Below are 23,527 nucleotides of genomic sequence, written 5' to 3'. Positions count from 1 at the left end.
CTACACTGGGTAGGGAAGAAGTCTAGCAGGAAGATGGTCATTGACTATCTGGTGAAAGAGGAGTTTAAAAGTCTAGGGATGAAAAGCAAATAGATAATGCCAAGGTATTAAAAATATTAGGAGGAATATTTAGATTTCAAAGCTAGAGCAGTTTCCTGATGATGGGGAAGAAAGTGGCCTAAATAAAAAAGAGGTTTCTAATAAGTTGAGGCTTCAGTAAGTTTTATAAAGTTTAAATTTTATTTCTAATAAGCGGTATATACACATGGCTCATAATTAAAATTATATTAAAAGGATGAACATTGTGAAGTCTTGTGCTCACCCAGGTTCACATCTTCCTGTGACCCCCTGCTGCAGCTGCCATCTCAGTGTGAACACAGTTGTTAATTTAATTTGTATTTTTCCTGTCTCTGTCTGCTAATTTAACATTTTTATTCTTGTCCTTGTTAACTCAGAAGTTAGCGTACCATGCACATATTTTTGATCACTTAGCAATATAGGTTAGAGGAATGGAGGAATGAAAGTTTCAGAAGGCCTTATGGAAGGGATTGGAGTTGGGGTGTGTGTGTGGGGGGGTGTGGAGTGGTGGGAAAATGGATCATTGGGGAACCGTGAGAGAATGAGAGAGAATAGATCATACGTTTCCATGGAAACTGTTATAATAATTGAGAGTTCCATTCCAGACTGGAGATGTAGCATCAAATAAATCATAGATGAAAACAACAGTATGTCATGAAAGCAAAATAGAATAACAAACACCTCTGTGATCCTTTAAAACATATAGTAATCCTTTGCAACTCTAGTTTTACCAACTAAGGTTTTAAATTAATGCAGGTTTTATATTTGAATGCCTTCTTTGTACATTTTGCAGTCTGACTAGATCTATAGATCAATCCCCTTAAACAGAAGAACACAGATGCAAATATTTGAGATGAAAGAGATGAACCCTTAGGGTATTCTGTTTACACTTTCCCTCTCCCACATCCACTGTATCAGATCTGGCCCAGAAAAACATGCTCTTAAGCACCCTTATAATTTGTTAAGCAACTAGGGAATGATAGGAGCTAAGACCTGTGAAAATGAAACAAGGGAGAAAGAGAGTGTGAGTTCCAAACCAGTCATCCCTGTTTCAAAAACTTTAAAAAGAAGAACAATTTGGAGAGTTCATTTTCCTGAACAGGTGAAGTTGTTTATGCAGAAGGATTATCTTACCAGAGCAGGGACTGTTGCCGTATCTTGCTTACTTCAAGATCGATGCCTTCTAGAACTTACAGTACAGAGCATTCCAATATATTATTCATGTATTATTTAATGTGGCTTCTCATAGTGTTATCTTTAATCCTCTATATTTATGATTCCTTGACTTTCTAATTTGAACTTCGCCCACCTCTGCACCTTTTACAAATTTAACCTCTGCGGTTGTCAGATGATTGCTGGAGTTAGAATTATGCTGCACAGGGTGGCGTTGAAAGACTTGGGGCAGGACCCCCCACTCTGTCCTGAAGGACGACAACCCCAATCAACCACAAGAGATGGCACCTGATGCAATCAGCAAGAGGATTTTATTCCAGCATGCTGGGGCTTAACTCGCAACTCTTTTAGGAGCAGAGGAGTCAAGCCCTGAACAGCAGGTTTTACAAGCTTATAAAGGCAAAAACCACAAAGTAGGGAGGGGTAGTAGACATAGCAGGGGCTTTTTCAGATAAGAACTCTGGTTCATTACTCATCTGTCTTAAGATAAGATCAGCAGTTAAACATTTGCTTAGTTTTTTTTTTTCTCAGAACCTGTTACCGGTTATCTGCTTCAGCCCGGGGCTATTTCCTAGAACAGTTACAAAAGGTCACATTCTTATGGTAGGGGGCGAGAGGTGCTGCTACATGGCTGGTCCCCCCTATCCCTTTTTGGATTTGGTAGTGCTTTCCTTCAGCGCCTGTGGCTCAAAGGAGTAGGGTGCCGGCCCGATATACCAGAGGTGGCGGGTTCAAACCCGGCCTCGGCCAAAAACTGCATAAAAAAAAGAATTATGCTGCACATATATAAACTGGGCAGATATGAACTGTCCTGATGGATTATAGGAGTTTACCTTATGAAGTACCCGATGAAGTATATACACAGCTTAAATAAACTTCCCTGCAAAACAGACTTGACTCCTCCAATACTGATGTGCTGCCTTACACACCCATTAATTAATGCTAACATAGCTTGTTTTCTGAGACTTTATGCTGCTACTGGTAATGATTTGTAGGATCCAAGTCTTTTTAAAAAGTTATGCTGGGAAGTTTGAATGGAGGCTTTTTTATTCTCTTATACCTGTGACTCTTGCCTGAGGAGGGTACCTGCTAAATTGTGTGTCCTGGGCGGGCTGGAGGAGATCGGATGGGGCTGGAGGAGGCGACTGGTGTGCTGCACTGGACACAGATCTAACCCTAACGTGGGTTAGAAGAACCTCAAAACCAACCTACAAAAGGTCCATGTTAAATGAAATTTACTGGAAAATGATTGGAAACAGGAAAAAGAAAAAAAGAAAATAGCTCAAATGTTCATTAATAATGTGAAACTTAAAGACATAATGGTATCTATGATATGTTAAAAAAAATAGTTTTTCTGCTCTCTCTCTTTTTCTCTCTCTGACACACACTATCTAACATCATAAGAAAGATTTTCATGACATAATACCCAGTACAAATAAAAGCAAATCACAGAACATTATGATTAGTAATATAAAATGTGTAGTATAGAAACTAATTCCCTTTAGGTAATATACTCGTCGCCCCTGCTCTCACTGAACTTTTCCCCTCATTGTGTTACTATGAAATTTTAACAGTGCAGAAAAGTTGTAAGAATGCTGCGCTCGACATCTGTAATACCCACCACCTGGATTCCACAAATAACATTTGACTGTTTTTGCCACATGTCTCTTCATCTATCCATCCCCCATCAACCCATTTTTAGTGCATTTCAGAGCAAGCTGCAGGCATCTGTACCCTTTACACCCAAACTGTTCAGCATGTATATCATTTAGCCAGAATTCAATATTTTTTGATGATCATTTTAAAGATAAAATTTACCTACAATGCAATGCATGCATCTTCAGTGCATGCTTCTATGACTTTCAAAATGCATACTTTAAAACGCCAAGAGGGTATAAATATTAAACAACAAAAAAAATCATTCTCGCAGATGTAAAATGCAACTCAACTGTGATAACTTGTCATGCGAAGTGGGAGCCTGTGAGAGTGGGGTTTGCAATAGTTGAAGTGAGTGAAGGTTTCCAGGAGCAAGGGACTCGGGCTGTGTCTGAACAATGAGCGAACCGTGCAGAGAAGGGAAGGAGTAGCTGAAAATCTCAGAATGTCTCTTTGTTCCCTGTCCCCATACCCAAAATAGGCTTGGTTAATCTGTGTGGCAGTCAGGGCACCTAAGCTCCTTTCATTAGGATGGATTCAACTGCAGCAACACACAGCCCCACAGCCCCCCAAGTGTCTACTGGCTCAGGCCCAACAGAAGTTCAGTTTTCATTTGCTGACAGTCTAAGAGGAGCTCTCTGGGCCCCACCCACTCTCTCCATATGGTGATTAAGGGACAAGGTTCCTTTTGTCTTATATGGCTCCATTAATCCCTCAGACCTTGTTTATCTCTATATTCAGAGGGTGGAGGAGGCACAAGCTGCTTGTTAAAAGTTTTTGGTTTTGAAAGTGGCACCAATCACTTCTGCCTACTCTCTATTAGAGAGAACTTAGTCACATGGCCGCACCTCAGTGCAAGGGAGGCTAGGAGAGCAATCTGGGTGGACTAACTAGTGGTCTCAGGCACTTTCTCTACGTGTCAGCTCTGGTTGCAGTTTTTCACGGTGACATAAAAGACCTTCTGGCCTTTCCCTTTAGAACTCCCAAGGTGTGGTGCCCCACAAACAAAAACCTCCAAGAGCCTCTCCTCTGTGACATTTGCTTGTGTTCAAATCATGAAACATGCCAGGTGTTTAATGCTGCCTTTACTGAGGCAGAGCTTAAGCCAGGAATAAATCAAGTAGGAAGAAGTCAGCAGCTTACGAAAGGAAAAGGAAAAGGCGGAAAGTCCTTGGAAACGGGGTGCTCAGGTATTACATTTATCTCTAAAAAAGTCCCATTGCGTTCTGTTGCTGTGTATGCGTCTGAGATGGTCTAAAATCAAAAGCAGAGAAGTGAGAGACAAAACCATGGAGCTTCCTCTTTTACTGCTTGGCTTTCCCAGACGAATGCCCAAGAGGTTGATGACATTAAACACCTGAGGGTGTCACTGAGGAGGCCACTGGGGGTTTGGTAATGGCCTTTACCACTAGGATACCTCTAGAGGCTTACGATTTTCCTGCTGCGCTCCAAGGCGCTGGTGTCAACTTCTCTAGCTCAAAATTCAGACTGTACAAGAATAATAGCCTTGCTCAAATTGCCCAAATATTAGTCACTCCTGCGCCTGTTTGGTCTTTAAAAAAAAAAACCAACAACAAAAAACCCTGCCTCTTTTATACTATCTACTATCATAAATGCTTTGTCTTTTTTTTTTTTTTAGAGACAGAGTCTCACTTTATGGTCCTCGGTAGAGTGCCGTGGCCTCACACAGCTCACAGCAATCTCCAACTCCTGGGCTTAAGCGATTCTCTTGCCTCAGCCTCCTGAGTAGCTGGGACTACAGGCGCCCGCCACAACGCCCGGATATTTTTTGGTTGCAGTTTGGCTGGAGCCGGGTGTGAACCCACCACCCTCAGTATATGGGGCCAGCGCCTTACCGACTGAGCCACACACGCCGCCCCATAAATGCTTTGTCTTTAAATTGACTTTACAATGGTTTCCTTTTCTTCGGGGTAGCATTGCCCTAAGAAGGGCAATGTATGTGAAATCCCAGACTTGATAGATCAGTTATATATTTTTTAATGTGTGTTAGGAGAATGTAATTTTAAAAAGTAATCTTTCCTTGTGCTGCTGGTAGTACAAGCACCTTTACTGCGTTTTGTGAGGAACTGCCTTTAGACAGTATTTTTCAACCTTTTTTTTATCTCATGGCACACTTGAACCTGTAGTTAAACTTCCATGGCACACTTAAATTATGTTGATCGAAAAAAAGAGTAGAAAAAAGAATATACAGGCTCAGCACAGTGGTTACGGCGCCAGCCACGTACACTGAAGGTGGCAGGTTCAAACCCGGCCCGGGCCAGCTAAACAACTGCAACAAAATATAGCCGGGCATTGTGGCGGGTGCCTGTAGTCCCAGCTACTTGGGAGGCTGAGGCAAGAGAATTACTTAAGCCTAAGAGTTTGCAGTTGCTGTGAGCTGTGACATCACAGCACTCTACTGAGCGCGACATAATGAGACTCTGTCTCAAAAAATATATATATATATACTTACTACGCTTTAAACTTCTTTTGAATAATTTAATTAATGATCTTTAAAATTTTTTTTTTTTTTTGGCCAGGGCTGGGTCTGAACCCACCACCTCTGGTATATGGGGCCAGCACCCTACTCCTTGAGCCATAGGAGCTGCCCGATCTTTAAAAATTTTCAGGCACACTCATGGCATAGCAGTGTGCCTCAGTACATCGTTTTAAAGTAACTGCCTTAATAAGATCTTACGTTCTCTTGACTGTTTGGCACGTCAGTTACCATTGTATTTCTAAGAACATGAGCTCTTTTGCTATAATTTTTGTGTTTAAGTTTCTCATCTTCCCTCTCCCCCATAACCTTTATGTTAGTTGAGGAGCATGTTCAACATTTCCTGTACCTTTAAAAATCTTTCTTGTAGCCTGGGCAACATAGCAAGACCCTGTTTTTCTAAATATATGTATATTTAGAATATATATATATACACACATATATATATATATATAGTGTGTGTGTGTGTGTATAAGCCAGGTGTGGGGTGCATGTCTGTGGTCCTAGCTACGTGGAGGTTGAGGCAGGAGGGTCGCTTGAGCCCGGGAATTTGGGGCTGCAGTGTGCTATGATGATACCACTGCACTCTAACCTGGGCGACAGAGCCAGACTCTGTCTAGACAAAAAAGTCTTTCCTGTGATCTTGACCTCCTTCCCCTAGAGCAGTGGCTCTCAACCTTCCTAACGCCTCCTAAGGCTGTGACCCTTTAATATAGTTCCTCATGTTGTGGTGACCCCCAACCATAAAATTATTTTCGGTGTTACTTCATAACTGTAATTTTGCTCCTGTTATGAATCATCATGTAAATATCTGATATGCAGGATGTAGTTCCATGGTTACAAAGGGGTCGTGACCCACAGGTTGAGAACCACTGCCCTAGAGCATCAAATTGCTCTTCTCTTTGAGATCTGCTGCTCCACATCTTCCCCACCCATCCTTTCCTTATCTTTTTACCCTGTGACTTCTCCCCTCAGCAACTCTCTGAAACACCTGTCTCCTAGGTTACCCGTGGGCCCTTAACCCACACCTGCGTTCCAGATCTGAGCACAAGGCTTGGCGGCTTGCTGAGGAGAGCAGGCGTGTGTGAGGGGAAGGGCATTGGGACTGAGCTTGGAATCTATATGCCATATAGGGGAGAAGTCACCACTTTTATAAGGACTCCCCACTGACAGGCATAATTAATCATTCATTCAGGAAGTATTTCTTGAGCACCTGCTGTATGCCGGGCACTCTTCTAGGTGCTAGGAAATGTCTATGAACAGAATGGACTAAAATATCTGCCCTTGTGGAACTTAATTCGGGTGGTGGTAATGATGATACAGTGACGACGATGATGAAAGTACCTAACATCATTTTAGTCCTATTACGTGCCAGGCTCTCTTATGTGGGTGACTATGAATGTTTGAGTCAGCCACGGACAAGTGCTTTGCATGTATTAGTGTGCACCTGGTAACATACCTACCATTCTCACTATCTTGCAGATGAGGAGAAAGAAAGGAAGAAAGTTGAAATGACTTGTTAAAGTCACACAGCTAGTACATGGTATTTGCCAGACCCGGCAAATGTAGATATTGTGAGTTGAGGCTCTTGATTGCTGGATACTTAATACTTGTATTTCTAATCTGAACAGTTGTCACCTGGAAAGTCTCCAGGAGGTTAGCCATTGTCCCCTCTTATTTTCTCATTTTTCCTTCTCAGCACTAAGCAGAGTTTGCCACCTTATTTTCACTGTAACCCACTGCTGTTAGACAAAGCACAGGCTTCTAGGGCTGCAGGGCTGCAGATCGTCTGTCTGTCCTCATCACTCTGCGCCTGTCGGTCACCTGCCCACATGCAGCTGCTCCCTGGAACTGTGAGCTGTCAACAGCAATTCCTGAGAGGGCCCATGAGAATGGCTTTGACTCCTCCAGCCACTGCCCTTCTGACCTTTTCCTCAGGCTGCAGCTTTGTGGGATCCTCCGAGGCTTGGAGGCCTTCAGTGTGTGCACCAACTCTACTGCCCAAGACCACCCACGCCAGTCCCACTCACGTGCTCCCATTGCTTCTGGCATTTACTGACCTTGTGCCCATTGACAGGGGCTGTGCTCTGGGTTTACATACATTCCATCATATTTGTTCTTCTTGCCCTGCAAGGTAGTTACTACTAATAATGCTTTCATTCCTGTAGGTCAGAGAGGTGGAGTAACTTGTCCAAGATCATACAGCTGGGAGGAGCAAGATCTTGAAATTTGGTTTTATGATTCCACTTGCCTCTTTCCATCTCTTCTCCACTTTGGGGTCCACACACCTCCCTAGACTACTAGCCTTTTTTCTTTCTTTTTCTTTTTTTTGGAACAGTTAGAAAACTTCTCTAAGAACTACGTAATGACATTTGTGAAAAAGAGAGTTGAAAATCATATCTTATAACTGCATTGGCATAAAGACAAATATATTAATATGACACATTACTGCATTATCTTTAACCTAAAAGTCTGGGGGGGTTCTTGTGATTTAAAAAAAAATTAAAAATGCTTTCATGAGCTCATAAAAGGATTGTTGGGCCCTCAGCACAGTGCCGGGTAGGTTTGATCTAGAAGTTGGTCCTGATTTCTGAATGTCTCAGCATCTCAACAGCCTAGTCCTCAGGCCCAACCTCATCTCCCCAGAGGCTAGGCTGCTTCCCTGGCATGCTCTCTGGGCACAAGAGAATAATCCAGTGCTCTGAGCCCCCAGACTACAGTGTCTTCTGCTGGAGCCACGCTCAGCGCTGAATTTCAGCAGGAGGACACCGCCTGGGCAGATTAAAAGGCAGTTTAGTTCATACCAGTAACAAAGGCCTCTCCTTAAGTCTTTGAGCTCCTGCTGTGGGAGTCTAGCCTAATTTTAATCTCATTAGTGGTATGTGCTCATACACACATACACATACATACATTAGATGTGCTTATATAATCCTGCAAACAAAGGCACTCCCCTGTATTCAACCTGCTTCACTATCTTCCTGCACCGTATGGTGAGTTCCTTTATAATATGGTTCACAGATAGCACAAAATCTTTGCTACCTGTTCCCTTAATCCTCTTCCAGAGAACCTTTTGACATTTGCTGTCTGATCTTGGATTCCTACCTTCTCTTTGGTTCTATCTCAATTATGGCACTTCCCCCCAAGCCTTCAGTCTTTCCTTCCTTCATATGCAATTCTGATTGCCCTGCCTTTTTTGCCAACTCATCTTTCTCAAATCATTGCAAGGCCCCTCTTCCACTTCCCCCAAATTTCCAGGTCTCTCCTCAATGAAGTGACTTACTGTTTCTCTAACCCTCACTTCCACTCCTCAGAAGATAGTATATTACAAATCCAGAGTCTATTTTCCTCAATACAATTAATTCTATCAAGGAAAATACTAAAATATCAGGGATTTGAGATTTTTACCACCACTCATTTGCTGCAAGGGGATTGTCAAGCCATGGTGAGCGAAGGGGATATTTGCTGAAAACATGTGATGTGTTTCTGTGCATCTCACAACCAAAAGGCAGGAAGGGCAGCGTCTTGGAGCCCAGCAAGCATGTCTGGATTTGGGATGGGTGGGTGGGGCTCACCCTGTTTTCCCTGCTTCTTGATAGGATCTCTCTCTACAGACATGCACTACCTCTCCTGGCCTTCTCGTCACTTCTCAAGCCCCTTTGTCTAATTCTCAAATCTAGAATAGCCTATGCATCTAAAATCCTGGGAAAGAAAAGCTGATGGGCCAGTGTAGATCAGGGGCCAAGGGGGACACTAGCCATTCATCAGGAAAGACGACAAGAATGAACTCTCTGAAAAGCAGATATCATGTGGGCAGTTTGTCTAAAAGAAGAAAGAAAATGACTGGCCTGGCTGACACAGGCCAAAGCAGGTATATTCTTTAAAATGTTGCTTGACTCCTTGGGGAAAATATCACCAAGTTATATCAAGTCCTCTTAATGAAGGACTAGATAGAACTCATTAACATGGAAACACTCAGGTGATCATTTGTGGCCACTGGTCTAATTATTGGACTATCATAGATACTGTCTCCTTTTCAGATCCATTTCAACTATTTCCTTACGTGGTATTTCAGAAATTTACAATCCTGGTAAAATGAATCCCTGGTTACTAATATCATAACCTATAATCTTTTCTAGGTCAAGCATAATAGCAGAAATTTGTAATCATGTACAAATGTGTAGATGGCACATCAGATAATTTGGGTGTACAAACATGGGTGGTTCATATGCTTAAGCACGTCATCGTGCCTTAACCCAGCTTCACATTATGTAGTGACCTCATTGAACACCACTGCAGAGATCGATAACATTTTTTATCTGAGTGTTTTATACTCATTGCTCATTAAAGCTTCACAATGGGTCTTACGAGGTAGGTGCTGTTATTATCACCATTTTATAGATGAGGGAAGGGAGACTTAGAAAAATAAGAAGCTTGCAACAGTGAAGACAGGTTTAAACCAGGGAGTCTGGGTCCTAGATACGTCACCACTAATCTATACAGCATTCCTGCACCTGGACTCCCACCTTGCAGAAATCCCCATTCTCTGACAGCAAAGGTCTGTAACACCAGCAACAAATGGAAGCCTGGGCTCACAAGGCAGATAAGGTTATAGAGAAACAGTCTTCGTGCAACCCAGTTGTTGAAATGAATGACAAGCCCTTTCCACTCCTCCCCTTTCATTGTCTTTTAGTAGGAGGCATCAATTATTAGTTTGTTTTCTCAGGAACCATGGGAAAAAAAAAAAAAGCAGTTGAATTAAATCTGATTTTGTGTTAACCATCTAGCTCTGTTAAATATAACATATGATTCAAAGAAATTTGACTAAGCCGTATATGTCACCAATATTCATTTTATTTATTTTCTTTTTTTTAGGCATTCCTGTTCTTTTTTTTTTTTTTGAGACAGTCTTACTATGTCTCCCTGGGTAGAATGCTGTTGCGTCACAGCTCACAGCAACCTCCAACTCTTGGGTTCAAGCTATTCTCTTGCCTCAGCCTCCCAAGTAGCTGGGACTACAGGCGCCCGCAATAACGCCCGGCTATTTTTTGGTTGCAGCTGTCATTGTTGTTTAGCTGGCCTGGGCCGGGTTCAAACCCACCAGCCACATACACGGAGGCCCTACCCACTGAGCTACAGGCACCGCCCAGGCATTCCTGTTCTTACTGTGTGTGTGGATGAGAGGGCTTGAAATCTACTCCCTTAGTAAATTTCAAGTATATAATACAATATTATTAACTATACTTACCATGCTATAAATTAAATCTCTAGTACTTACTTACAACTGAAAGTTTGACCCCTTTGCTCATCATCTCTCCATTTCTCCTACCCACAGCCCCTAGCAACCACCATTCTCCTCTCTGTTTCTTTAAGTTCGACTATTTTTTTAGATTTCAAATGTAAGTGAGATCATGCAGTATTTATTTGCCTTTCTGCATCTGGCTTATTTTACTCAGCATAAGATCCTCCAAGTTCACTAACGCTTATTTTAGCTGAAAAGAACTCTTCAAAAGCCAGAATTGATACATATCAGTTTTGTTGATATCAGTAATTAGAGTTGATACAGCCCATAGTGTTGAAATAGCAATTCTTTCACATTTCTTATTATAACCCAATTAAAACATTTCTTATTAGATCCAACCCAACGTCTTCTTTTATGCCCAAGGGTTAGGCATTTCAGGTTTCCATCTCCTCTTTCCACTCCTCCCCCTTTCCAGCCGTCATAGTGAGTCATCCCTTCCACTACTATAGTGACATTTGCTTAACAATAGCAAGTCCGCAGGAGCCAGAGATGACTAGGCTAAACAGACCTCCATTCTAAACTTCGTTTCACACTTCCATGGCTTTCTGTGCTAGTGGGCAAAAATTCAACTTGATTAAATCTAAGGTGTGACATGGCATCATTTTAAAAGGTTTAAATCTTAATGCAGTCTGCCAACCTGACCTCTGAAATGAAAAATTAGTTTATCTGGCTCAATGCCCATAGCTCAGCAGCTAGGGCGCCAGCCACATACACCAAGGCTAGCGGGTTCGAATCCAGCCCGGGCCTGCCAAACAATAATGACAAATACAACCAAAAAATAGCCAGGCACTTTGGTGGGTGCCTGTAGTCCCAGCTACTTGGGAGGCTGAGGCAGAAGAATCACTTAAGCCCAAGAGTTTGAGGTTGCTGTGAGTTGTGATGCCACGGCACTCTACTAAAGGTGACAAAGTGAGACTCTGTCTCAAAAAAAAAAAAAAGAAAAATTAGCTTATCTTATCACACAGATCTACACTTTTATCATCTATAAAGAGATGTTTAAGTACAGATGCCTTTGCATAATAAATCAAGAAAGAACCAAGTTGTATAATCTGAGTTGGTCTACACACTGGATATCACTCCCCTTTTTTTTGTCTGGCCAACTTGAAGATTGTATCTGAAAGTGATTCAGTCCTACCCAGATCCACACAACTAACTCCAAATACATGTCTTTTTCCCATTGAAGTACGTCTTCAATTGTCCAAATTTGCCTAGTTGCCTTCTCCAAAACAGTCAGAAACCTGAAGTCATTTCTAGACTGTTAACTGAGTCCCTTAAACCATTTCACATCAGACTGGTGTGGCCACTGTTAAATATCAGATTGAAACAAATGTACACGTGGATATATACACCAGGGGCTGCATGCTGATTTTTTTTTTTTTTTTTTGCTTATGTATAGTGTCAGATGTGACAAAAAATATGCATGGACCTTTTTTTTGCCAATCAGCTTTCTGTCATGTTTATGTATTTAATGTGAGGCCTAGGATAACTCTTCTTCCAGTGTGCTGCAGAAAAGAAACAAGGATGGATACCCCTTGCTTAGACCATTTAACCCAAAGTTCAAACTTGTTAACCTATTAATAAAAGGGCTCAGGGGCTCAGGGTCCAGTTAAAATTTATTGAATGCAAAGTGTGAGGGCAGCAGTCCCAGGACACACCTTCACCAAAGAACGATGATTATTGCTCCTGGTATGGGGAAAAATGACAATCATTTATATAGGCAAAAACTGGAGTGGTGGAACAGAATTATAGCATTTTCCATAAAAAAAACCTAACATGCAGACCTAAGATTTTATTGGCTACTGTTGATTTTATTGGCTGCTGTTGATTATACTTTTGTAAAGAGGTAACACACTTGAGAGTCTCTATCTCCAACACCATTTAGTCCAGGTTTGAATGAAGCATAGGGAGTCTGGTTTATGTATAACATCTCAACACAAAGTTTAGGCAGCAATAGGCACTCACCAAAGAAACTGTTTTATACCCCTTTTGTGGATGAGGGGCTGAGACTCAAAGAGGTTGAGTAACTTGCTCCAGAATACACAGCAAAGTACATGATAAGGTCAGGATTTAAACTCATGATTTCAGAGTCTGAATTAATACTCACTCGGATTTTATAATTCTAGTTAGATATGAGCTTCCAGATCAACACTCTGTCAGTGCCATGACCTTATTCTTACATGTAGAGATTGTCAGGATATCTACCACATTGTAAAGATGAAGGTATTGAAGCTAACCAGGACACACCCAAGTTTTTCTTGCGGCTAAGTAGGTGAGTGCCCTTGGAAGAACAGGTGGACGGTGTTTGGCCAGTGCGCCAGCCCCTGCTTACGACACCATCCTAATGACCTCTAGCTAACGCATCTCCCAGGGAGGGCTTGGCCTGGCACTGGGAGGCTACAAGTATTTAGAAGATTCTGATTTAATTGGTCTGGAGCATAGCCTAAGCATCAGCTTCTAAAAGCTCCACAAGGAATTCTAATATGCAAAGTGAAGAAACAATAGCTTCGTCCAGGCAGGCAAGACAAACCCAAGGATAGGATGGGGGGAAGGAAAGGATCATATTTACCTTAAAACTTACAGTTGAGCTCATTTAAAGCACCCGCTGCAGGTGTCTGGGTAAAACCAAAGCAGGAAATAGGCCCAGAGAGTAAGGGGATCCTCAAAGACATGGAATCTTAAAATAGATGGCAGGTACAAGCCTCAGAACACATCGGTTTGCTGGCCCTGCACCCAGCTTCATCTGCAAGCCTGCTCCTAGTGTCCTGGGCGTCTCCTGGTACCCCTGGAGGCCTGCAGTGTACACACATGGGCTTTTTTTTTTTTTGAGACAGAGTCTCACTTTGTGGCCCTCGGTAGAGTGCCATGGTGTTACAGCTCATAGCAACCTCCAGCTCTTGGGCTTAGGTGATTCTCTTGCCTCAGCCTCCCGAGTAGCTGGGACTACAGGCACCTGCCATAACACCCGGCTATGTTTTTGTTGCAGTTTGGCCGGAGCCAGGTTTGAACCTGCCACCCTCGGTATATGGGGCTGGCGCCCTACTCACTGAGCCACAGGCGCTACCCACACACATGGGCTTTAACTCACAGCCCATGCCTCTTCCGTAACGCCCTCAGCACACCACCCCTTAAGGATGCCCTGCTCCCAAGTCAGTGTTGGGGACCCTAGGAGCCCTAGAGGGCTTTCTAATTTAGACGCAGCATCCAAATTGATCAAGTCTCTGTTAGTCAAGCTTGCAAACTCCGACAATGCTAAATGTTTGGTTTCTCTCTTCCCTTCTCCCTTTCTGATCCTGCTGTAGGAATGGTACTAAAAACACCATCCGCCAGAGCATGGCGTATTCAAAGATCCACACAAGACAATTCTTTTAGACCTAAGTTCTAGGAAAAGCTTATTTTTCTCCTCAAAAATGGTTTTCCTTATAGGAAATAGAAATTGTATTATGTTTCATGTATCTCTGATTGATGTGGAAGCAAAGGAGGGAGAAAGAAAAGAAGGGACAGAGAGAGTAAGTAAGAAAGATGGAGAGAGGAGGGAGGCAGAGGGTCTATCCATGGATAATGTGTGTGTACATACATACACACATGCACATGGGTTTACTGTATGGTATATAATCATTTTTAATTACCTGTGTTGAAGAACCACATATAATTTACCTACCATAAGATTCACTTGTGATAGTGTCCCATAATCCTGAATGCTACCTAAATTCTATGAGTTGGATTGAGTCATATATAAATTAAATAGTGCTGACACCTAAAACACGGAAGATCTTTGGTGATCTAGATCTAAGGGATTTTTTTGTTTGTTTGTTTTTTGTGGTTTTTGGCCAGGGCTGGGTTTGAACCCTCCACCTCCGGCATATGGGACCAGCGCTCTACTCCTTGAGCCACAGGCACCGCCCCTAGATCTAAGGGATTTTTACCCACTTCTTCTATTCAGATCTTTTCATTCATTTATGCAACAAGTAAATTCTGAGTGCCTATCACATGCTGGATGTGGAGGGCACCACCGTGAGCAACTCAGACAAAAAAGATGTGCCCTGAGGAAGCTCACGTTCTCCCGAGGGAGAGAAGTGAGCAAATAGGTGGTAAAGTGCTGTGAAGAAAAACAAAGTGGAAAGGGGGGGCGGGGAGTGACTGAGGGAGCTGCAAGTGTGGAGAATGTGGCAGGTGAGGTCACGTTGGACTGTGAGCTGAACAGGGTGAGGGAGCAGATTATGGAGTAGATCTGGTAGGTGAGTCCTGCAGGCAGGGAAGACTGGGGGTGCGGTCCTGAGAGAGGAGAGTGTGTCTTAAGTGCAGTGGGAAGACCGAGGAAGGACTTAGGAAGGCGGAGTGATGGGAATCAACTTGGGGTTTTAAAGCATGGTCCAGGAGTGTAGAGGACAGCATGCAGGTGGGCACAGGACGAGCGGAAGTAGAGAAGTGTCAGGAGGCAGTCGCAGAAGACGAGTCGCAGAGGACCATAGGGACTCAGATCAGCAAGAAGGTTGGATATGGCGTACATGTATTTCCTAGGCAGAGCTGACACACCTTGTGGATGCATCAGCTGAGCGATATAAGAGACAGGACCTGAGGGTGATTCCATGTGGCTTTGAACTGTTGGTAAATGTCTGCTGAAGTTATAGGAGTGGGGAGCAGAGTTTTGGTGCCTGCCTGTCTCTGCCCCTCACGTCAGCATGGCCATTTACATAGTCCCCTCAGGGCAAAGCTCCTCAGCCATTTGAGTGCTAGAAATCAGGGTGCTTTGGATGAGGATGACCAGAAGCCCCCTGTGTTCTCTAAAAACATGATGTTGATGCTAACAGCCATGGTGGGTAGAACTGTGTCTCCTTCCTCCACAGAATGTATATTCAGGTCCTAATGGATGTGACCTTGTTTGGACATAGGGTCTTTGCAGGTATAATCAAGATGAGGTCATCCTGGATTAGAGTGGGCGCTAATCTAATGTCTGATGTCCCTATGAGAAGAGGGTCATTTGGGCACAGACATGGAACACACAGGGAAGAACACCATGTGAAGACAGAGGCAGAGAGTAGAATGATGTATCTACCAATAAGCCAATAAATGCCAAGGGTTGCTGGCAGCCACCAGCAGCAAGGAGTGAGGCCTGGAACAGATTCTTCCTCCGATCCGTCAGAAGGAACCAACCCTGCCAACGTCCTGATGTGTGACTTCTGGCCTCCAGAACTGTGAGAAAATAAATTCCTGTGGTTCGAAGCCACCCAAGTCTTAGTTCTTTGTTATGGTCACCCCAGGAAACTAGTACAAACACCAGGTTTTAAGTACTCATCATTTATCTTACACAAAGTGTACACTTAGCATACTTTATCCCATAAAATGCCCTCAGCACCACCAAAAGCAAAATAATGCTGGCAACCCCATTGTACAGGTGAGGAAACTGAGGCTTGGAAAAGTTAAGCGAATTTCTCAACATCACATATGAGTAGCTGGCAGAACTTGGATGCATACCAAGTCCTCTGACTCTAAAGTCCTTGCCCTAACCGTTATGTGACACTATCCTGGGGGAAGGAACCAAGATTCCCAGCATACTCTGCCATTGGGATTTGCCAGTAAAGTTCATCACAATAAATTTTCCAGCCAGGATTCCCTGGGCTACTTTCCTCTATTTTATTTGCTGTCACTGGAGTTTTGCTATTTATCACATTTCTCCCAGAAGATTCTTGGGTAACAGATGTGGCTTGGAATTTGATAAGAACGTCACTTCAACACATCCTTTCAATCTGTTTGGAATCCTCACCCTGGAGAGAGAGGGACAGCTGAACAAACAGCCCACAACCTCTCTGTTGGTATTAAAGTTTCTGGAAGCTTCAGAAACTGCTTGAGACAATTAATAAAAGATTATTTCCACAGTTTAGGACATGGCCCATAGTCACTGCTGGGGTGAATGGCTATTTTTCTGCTTCCTTTTCCCTCCCACGCCAAAACTTCACAGCACAAGTGGAGGAAGGAAGATCTTCCCAAGCTGTCTGATGGAAGCAGGGTCACGTCTGTCATTTGGACACATCACCAGTGCCTAGCATTGTACCTACAAACCAAATTCCCAGGGGAGCTTGTGGCCCCATGTGAGATGAACTGGAATCATGACTACAGCACTAAAGCAGACCAAGCTCATCTTGCCAAGCAAATGAATGGTTCCTTGGTGGTTGTATAAGAGATGGAACAAAGAAATGATTCCTCTATCTGTGGCCATGAAGGAATGTGCAGGGTCCCAAGCCTCAGCAGGTAAGGAGGGTAGGGAAAGGTGGACCAGGACCAGGACCAGGATTTGAGCTGAATTCGAAACGCTCCAGCAAGAAGTTGCTTCCCACTGAGCTTGGCAATAGGGTGGATCAGGGCATGGATTGATTTAGGAGACAGGTGACTAGAGGGCATCCCTTCCTAATGGAGTGAATGTGGTCAAGTCACCTAACTTTGCGAAGTCCTACCTTCCATATCTGTAAAATGGGTACAGTGGGAATTTGCACATTTTGTTGTGGGAATTAAATGAGATAATCAATACTGGAAATAGTAAGTAGGCATGGTTGGTTATCATCACCTAGTCACTTTCCCCCACAGCCTAATCCTACCTCCAACGTTGCCTGTTTTCTCCCCAGCACATCTCCCGTCTTTCTCCCTGGCACATCTCCCATCTTTCTCCCATGCCCTTTGAACACCATGTAGTCCCTGTTCCAGCCACCACACTTGGGCCTTTTGCTGCTCTGTTGGCTGGATCTCTCTGATTCTGCTAGGGCCAATTGTTTGCTAAGTTTCAGAGGGCTGGGAATTGGAATCTTGAATTTGAGTTCTGCAGCTCAAGCACTAGCTTTCTGTATTTACTGCTGTCCAGGGTTTATTGATCCAGATAGTTTAATCCATCCTTCTCTTCCCTTTGGCTAGACTATGCCTCCTCTGTCTCCACCTTGCTAGTCCTGCTGATAATGTCGGGTCTCGGCTAAACTGTCACTTCCCCCAAAGTATCTTTTTTTTTTTGTAGAGACAGAGTCTCACTTTATGGCCCTCAGTAGAGTGCCGTGGCCTCACACTGCTCACAGCAACCTCCAACTCCTGGGCTTAAGTGATTCTCTTGCCTCAGCCTCCCAAGTAGCTGGGACTACAGGCGCCCGCCACAACGCCCAGCTATTTTTTGGTTGCAGTTTGGCCGGGGCCGGGTTTGAACCCACCACCCTCGGTATATGGGGCCGGCGCCTTACCGACTGAGCCACAGGCACCGCCCCCCCCCCCCAAAGTATCTTTTACTGAACTGCCAAATGAGATTAAATTTTTCATTTCAACATATGGTGTGCTTCTCTTTCAGGGGGTTAATCACGACTGACATTAGGTAATTATGTTTCTCATGGAGCATAAGCTTCACGAGGGTAGGAATCTTGCCATTCTGCAACCCCAGTGCCTATTTCAGTGCTTGGCGCTTAATTAATATTTACTGAATGAATGAATGAGTGGTTAAGCCTTCCATGTTCTGGATAAGACTATAAAAATTGAAACATTTGCTACTCGGGAGGCTGAGGCAAGAGAATTGCTTAAGCCCAGGAGCTGGAGGTTGCTGTGAGCTGTGTGATGCCATGGCACTCTACCGAGGGTGATAAAGTGAGACTCTGTCTCTACAAAAAAAAAAAAAAAAATTAAAAAATGAATGTGCCCAGTAAAAAAAAAAAAAAAAATTGAAACATTTGAAAGACACAATGAATTCCATCTCTGTTACCTTTCTCAATTGAAGCTTCTTTTTTTTTTAATATTGATTGAAAAAAATGTGCATAACCCAAGGTCACAGGGGCCTGACAAAGCTGGGTTGGATTGGCACACATAGGAACTTAGGTCAATCTGATTTAGTTATCTATTGCTGTGACCACATAATCATGGGCGGCACCTGTGGCTCAGTGAGTAGGGCGCCAGCCCCGTATACCAAGGGTGGTGGGTTCGAACCCGGCCCTGGCCAAACTGCAGCAAAAAATAGCTGGACGTTGTGACAGGCACCTGTAGTCCCAGCTACTCCGGAAGCTGAGGCAAGAGGAATCACCTAAGCCTAAGAGCTGGAGGTTGCTGTGAGCTGTGACACTACAGCACTCTACCAAGGGTGACAAAATAAGGCTCTGTCTCAAAAAAAAAGGGGGGGGGAGGGGGAACAAACACATAATCATGAGAATGCTAGCTAGTTGATGGTGGCTTGGGGTTTCTCCTGCTCTGGCTGGGTGCCATGCTCTTCGTATGGTTCTAGGGCCTTTCTGTGTGGTCTCATTCCATGGGCTAACACAGTGGCCTCAGTGATACAAAGGTCCGTGGAAAACTGACAAAAGCTACAGCCTCAGAAGTCACTCAGGGTCTCTTCAACTACATTTGGTTCATTAAGGCAAGCACAAAGGCCTTCCCAGGTTCACAGGAGAGGGCATAGACTCTGACTCTTGACTGGAGGAGTGTCAGATATTTGTAGACATGTTTTGAAACCACCATGGAGTATCAGGAGTATCAGTCCTTTTGTGTTACAGGGAAAACGCTCAAAATGTAACTCCAAGGGAGGGTGGAGAGATTCTTAGAAAAGAAAAGCTTGATTAGAATATAAAGGAGAAGAGGAAAGTTCCATTTCACCCTGTTGATGAGTACTGGAAAGTTAGGAAAATCAGAATTAAAAACAGATTCTATCTGTTTTGCCTTATGAACAATGCCTAACCACCTTTTTAAATGAATCAGTTTTGATAATACCTGTTGAGGGCGGTGCCTGTGGCTCAAGGAGTAGAGCGCTGGTCCCATATGCCGGAGGTGGCGGGTTCAAACCCAGCCCTGGCCAAAAACCACAAAAAAAAAACAAACACCTGGATAATACCTGTTGATTAGAATTAAGGTGGGAGGAATGTGTTTATTAAAATGCAGAGTCCCGGGCTATATCCCAGAGCTCTGGAAGTGACATATAATATAGAACCTATATTATAAACAAGCCTCCACCAACATGATTCTGATATAGGCAAGAGGCACTGTCCTCTATATTAAAAACCAAACAAAGAAACAGAATTTGCCTTGTTCTAGGTCACATACTGACCTGATACTATTCGCCTTCCTAAAATTGTCATTTTTATTAAGAATTTAAGCTACCCAAGCAGTAGATTTGTCTCACAAGATCTCTGAGACACTTAAATCCATGAAAACTAATAAAAATAAACACAATTTTATTGGGAAGATATGGCAGTTTCTAACAGGAAATGGCCAATGCTTGAGAGAGATTGGAAGCAGAACTAGAAAGCAGGGCCCCTGTTCCTTCTCTGACCTTCTTTTCCCCCACGCATCTGTTTCATTCTTTTTTCCCTGCACATAGTAGAAAAGAACCACTCTAGGAAGATCTGTGGGTGTTCTCTATTCAGGGACCCAGGACTGATTCCTTGGAGTATCCCAATTCCCAAAATTCTTAGGACAGAGACTCTGATTGGCTCAGCTTAGGTTAGGTGATCCAATCAGCTGTGTTCAAGTGTGTCCACTACCCAATCAGAAAGTTCTTTTTTTTTTTTGCGACAGAGTCTCACTATGTGGTCCTCAGTTGAGTGCTCTGGCATCACAGCTTACAGCAAACTCAAACTCTTGGGCTTAAGTGATTCTCTTGCCTCAGCCTCCCAAGTAGCTGGGACCACAGGCGAGTGCCATAGCGCTTGGCTATTTTTTTTGTTGGTGTTGTAGATGTCATTGTTATTCGGCAGGCCCAGGTTCCAACACACCACCCCTGGTGCATGTGGCCGAGGCACTAGCCCCTGAGCTACCAGGTGCCAAGCCAAAAGTTTTTTCTAATAATAAAGAGTTGGAAGAAGTGAAAGGCCACTAGAATTCATTTCTAAATTAAAGTGCAGTCACTTTTGATCATGTGGTCACTCTTATTTTTCCTGATTTTTTTGGGCAGTTTTTGGCCAGGGCTGGGTTTGAACCTGCCACTTCCAGTATATGGGGTGGGCGCCCTACTCCTTTGAGCCACAGGCCCTGCCCTTTCCTGATTGTTTTTTAACACACATGTTCTCAAACAGGGGTCAGGAAACTACTGGAGCCCAGCCCAATTGTTTTTTTCTTTTTGTCCCATAGGCGCCTGTCCTGTGTGTGTTGTTATGGCTAGTTTCTCAATACAGTAGCACTTGTTTAATAGTTAATATAGTCCTGCAAAGCCTATATTTACTGTTTGGCCCTTTACCAAAAAGTTAGCTGACTCCTGCTTTAGAATTCAGTTCAGCTCCATGTCTTCTAAATTATTAGCAGTGTTTTCTGCATGTCACTTCTATTTTTGTCCAAGCAGTATAGGGCACGTTGCTTAGGGCAGGGCAAAGGAATCTTCACACATCGCTGTTGATTGATTTAAAAAACTGTACAAATACAACAGTATTTCCTGAGGCATGGAGTGCGTAGCATTGACGATTACCGAGATGACTTCAGTGAGTACTTGAGTTTTTTAAGGTAGTGTAAAGTCATGATATTAAATAAAATTAAATCATATGATAAGGTTATTATCTCTTTAGGTTTTCTTTCAGTCTTTCTAATTACTTGAACAAGAAAATCTCATTTGATGGCAATATGCTATCTAATGTTTTCTAATACCGCTTTTGTTTTTGCTTTTTCTTGTTTTTTTGAGTCAGAGTCTCACTCTATTGCCCCAGGCTAGCGTGCCATGGCCTCAGCCTAGCTCACAGCAACCTCAAACTCCTGGGCTCAAGTGATCTCCCTGCCTTGGCCTCTCAGCTAGCTGGGAATACAGACATCAGCCACAGTGCCCAGATAGTTTTCCTATTTGTAGTAGAGATGGAGTCTCACTCTTGGTTAGACTGGTCTCGAACTCCTGAGCTCAAGCAATCCACCCTCCTCGGCCTGCCAAAGTGCTGGGATTATAGACATGAGCCAGTGTGCCAGCCATAATATCATTTTTTTCTTTAACAAGGAGAAAATGCAAGGCCTGGCTCAGAACCCTCGGCAGCCGTCAGAATCTAGCTAGAATTTACTAGCTCTGCTTTGCTTTTATTTATTTTTATGCTTATCTTCCATTTATGACTGGTGATACTGGCTTGCCATTAATAGTGGTGATATAAAGTTTCCTTTTCAAATTTAGTTAAGTAAAAAAATATGACTACATTTTTAAAGTGCTAAGCAAATAACAGTTTAGGTGGCAGGAAAAAATGTGAAAAAGGCACATGAATGATTGAAGTTTGGAACAGCCTGCATACATAACTGACAAAGATACAAAGCGGCCCTGCTGCCTGGAGGAGGGAGTGGCTGATTCAGTCTAAGTGTTTTATGGAGGTTAGAGTAGGAGGTAACATATGAGCCAAATCTCAGAATTCCTAGGCATGGAAAGAGTGCGGAAGGACGTTGCACGCAGTAGGTCTAGAATATTCAAAGGGAAAGAAAGAGCAGGACGTGGTCATGGAATTGTTTGGCTTTCAGGAGCCACTGAAAGAATTTTAGCATTCGAGTAACATGATCAGATCTGCATTTTTAGAATAGTCGGTAGCTGGGGCAGGTTAATCTTTCTGAGCCCCAGTTTGTTTACCTGTAAAATAGAACAGATGTAGGATATCCACGCTTGTCCCTGGCCCAGAGGGAAGTTTCCAGCCATCCTGCCCAATCTGTCTTCCATGCAGAAGGTTAAGATGTCTTGTCATAAGGGTGTCCGCTTTCCAGGTATCTAGGGCTCCTCCCATCTGCTCCAGGCATGGGAGGGGAGGAGTTGCAGGCATTCAGGATTGTTAGATGGTGCCTTGACCAGCAGTGATGGGTCGAGGACAGCTCACCACGGAGCCTCTCCTACTGGACTCTGGGATCCTCTTAGCTGAAGCCTCCTCTTCCTCCCACCTCTGTCCTTCTTCTCATTCTCTTTCATCCAAGTTACCTCCGTGCAAACTTGCTGCACCAGACTCAGCCCAGCCCTCTCTAGAATCTGAGAACAGAAAACTCCTGTCTCCACCTGACATTTTATATCTTAGGACAGTGAATTCCTTGAGTGATTGTTTCTTCCTTGGTGAGGGCCACAGAAAGGACATACAGCCGTAGGGTACCAGGGAGTGCACGAGGGGATGGGAAATAAGCTGTAGGCACCCATTCTGATACTCTGAACCCTGCCTTCCCAGGTAAGTTCATGGGTCTGTTTTAAGGATTGAGGAAGTACCTGGCAGATGGATCCACTCAGACTGGCAGGGGGAATTTTCTATTGTGCTGCTGGGGGAAAGAGAGGTTGAGGACAGTCTTCTTGCTGTGGAAGTGTATGTCAGAGGCCCTGTAAGGTGTCCTAAATCCCTGGGTCTGCTTTGCCTCTGGCCACCCTGGCTGCAATGCAAGAGAAGATGGTAGGAACAGGAGATGGGGACTTTGTGAGCCAGTGAGCTCAGCCTAGAAGCTTCAGTGCATGGATGCATGATCTGGAAGCTTCCATGCATGAGTCCAGACAGACCTTTCACTGTCAGGGTGGGAGCTGAGCAGAGTGTGCTGAGCTGCCCTCCTGCCACTGAGCTGGTCCTGTGTGTCCCGCCCTCTGGACTCAAGTCGCTGCTGCATCCTCTGGTCCTCCAGCTGCGTCAGGCATAGCTTTTAATTTCCTCAACCACTTAAACTCCTTGAGCTTCTAGAATTCAAGAAGAACACTTAAAAGCAGGAACTGTAGTCAGGTAGACCTGAGTTCAGATTCTAACCCAGGCCCTAAATGAATTTATAACATGACAGGTTGCTTACCTCTTGAGCCTCAGAGTCCTGTAAAATGGGATTTACAATGGCACTTACTTCCTAGGTACTGAATAAATGAGAACTAATAACTGGAAACCAATAATTATTTGGTCCATTCATAAATGCCCAGA

General features: G+C 43.7%; 1 protein-coding gene across 2 annotated transcripts in view; it reads left to right on the top strand.

Moving 5' to 3' along the window:
* Positions 1–23,527, top strand: part of PRKCB (protein kinase C beta) — a 347,453-nt gene that overhangs the window by 262,964 nt on the left and 60,962 nt on the right. The gene's annotated exons all lie outside the window — the stretch shown is intronic.

Source organism: Nycticebus coucang, chromosome 12, assembly GCF_027406575.1.
Source record: "Nycticebus coucang isolate mNycCou1 chromosome 12, mNycCou1.pri, whole genome shotgun sequence".
NCBI lineage: Eukaryota > Metazoa > Chordata > Mammalia > Primates > Lorisidae > Nycticebus > Nycticebus coucang.
This window is presented reverse-complemented; position numbering and strand designations above follow the sequence as displayed.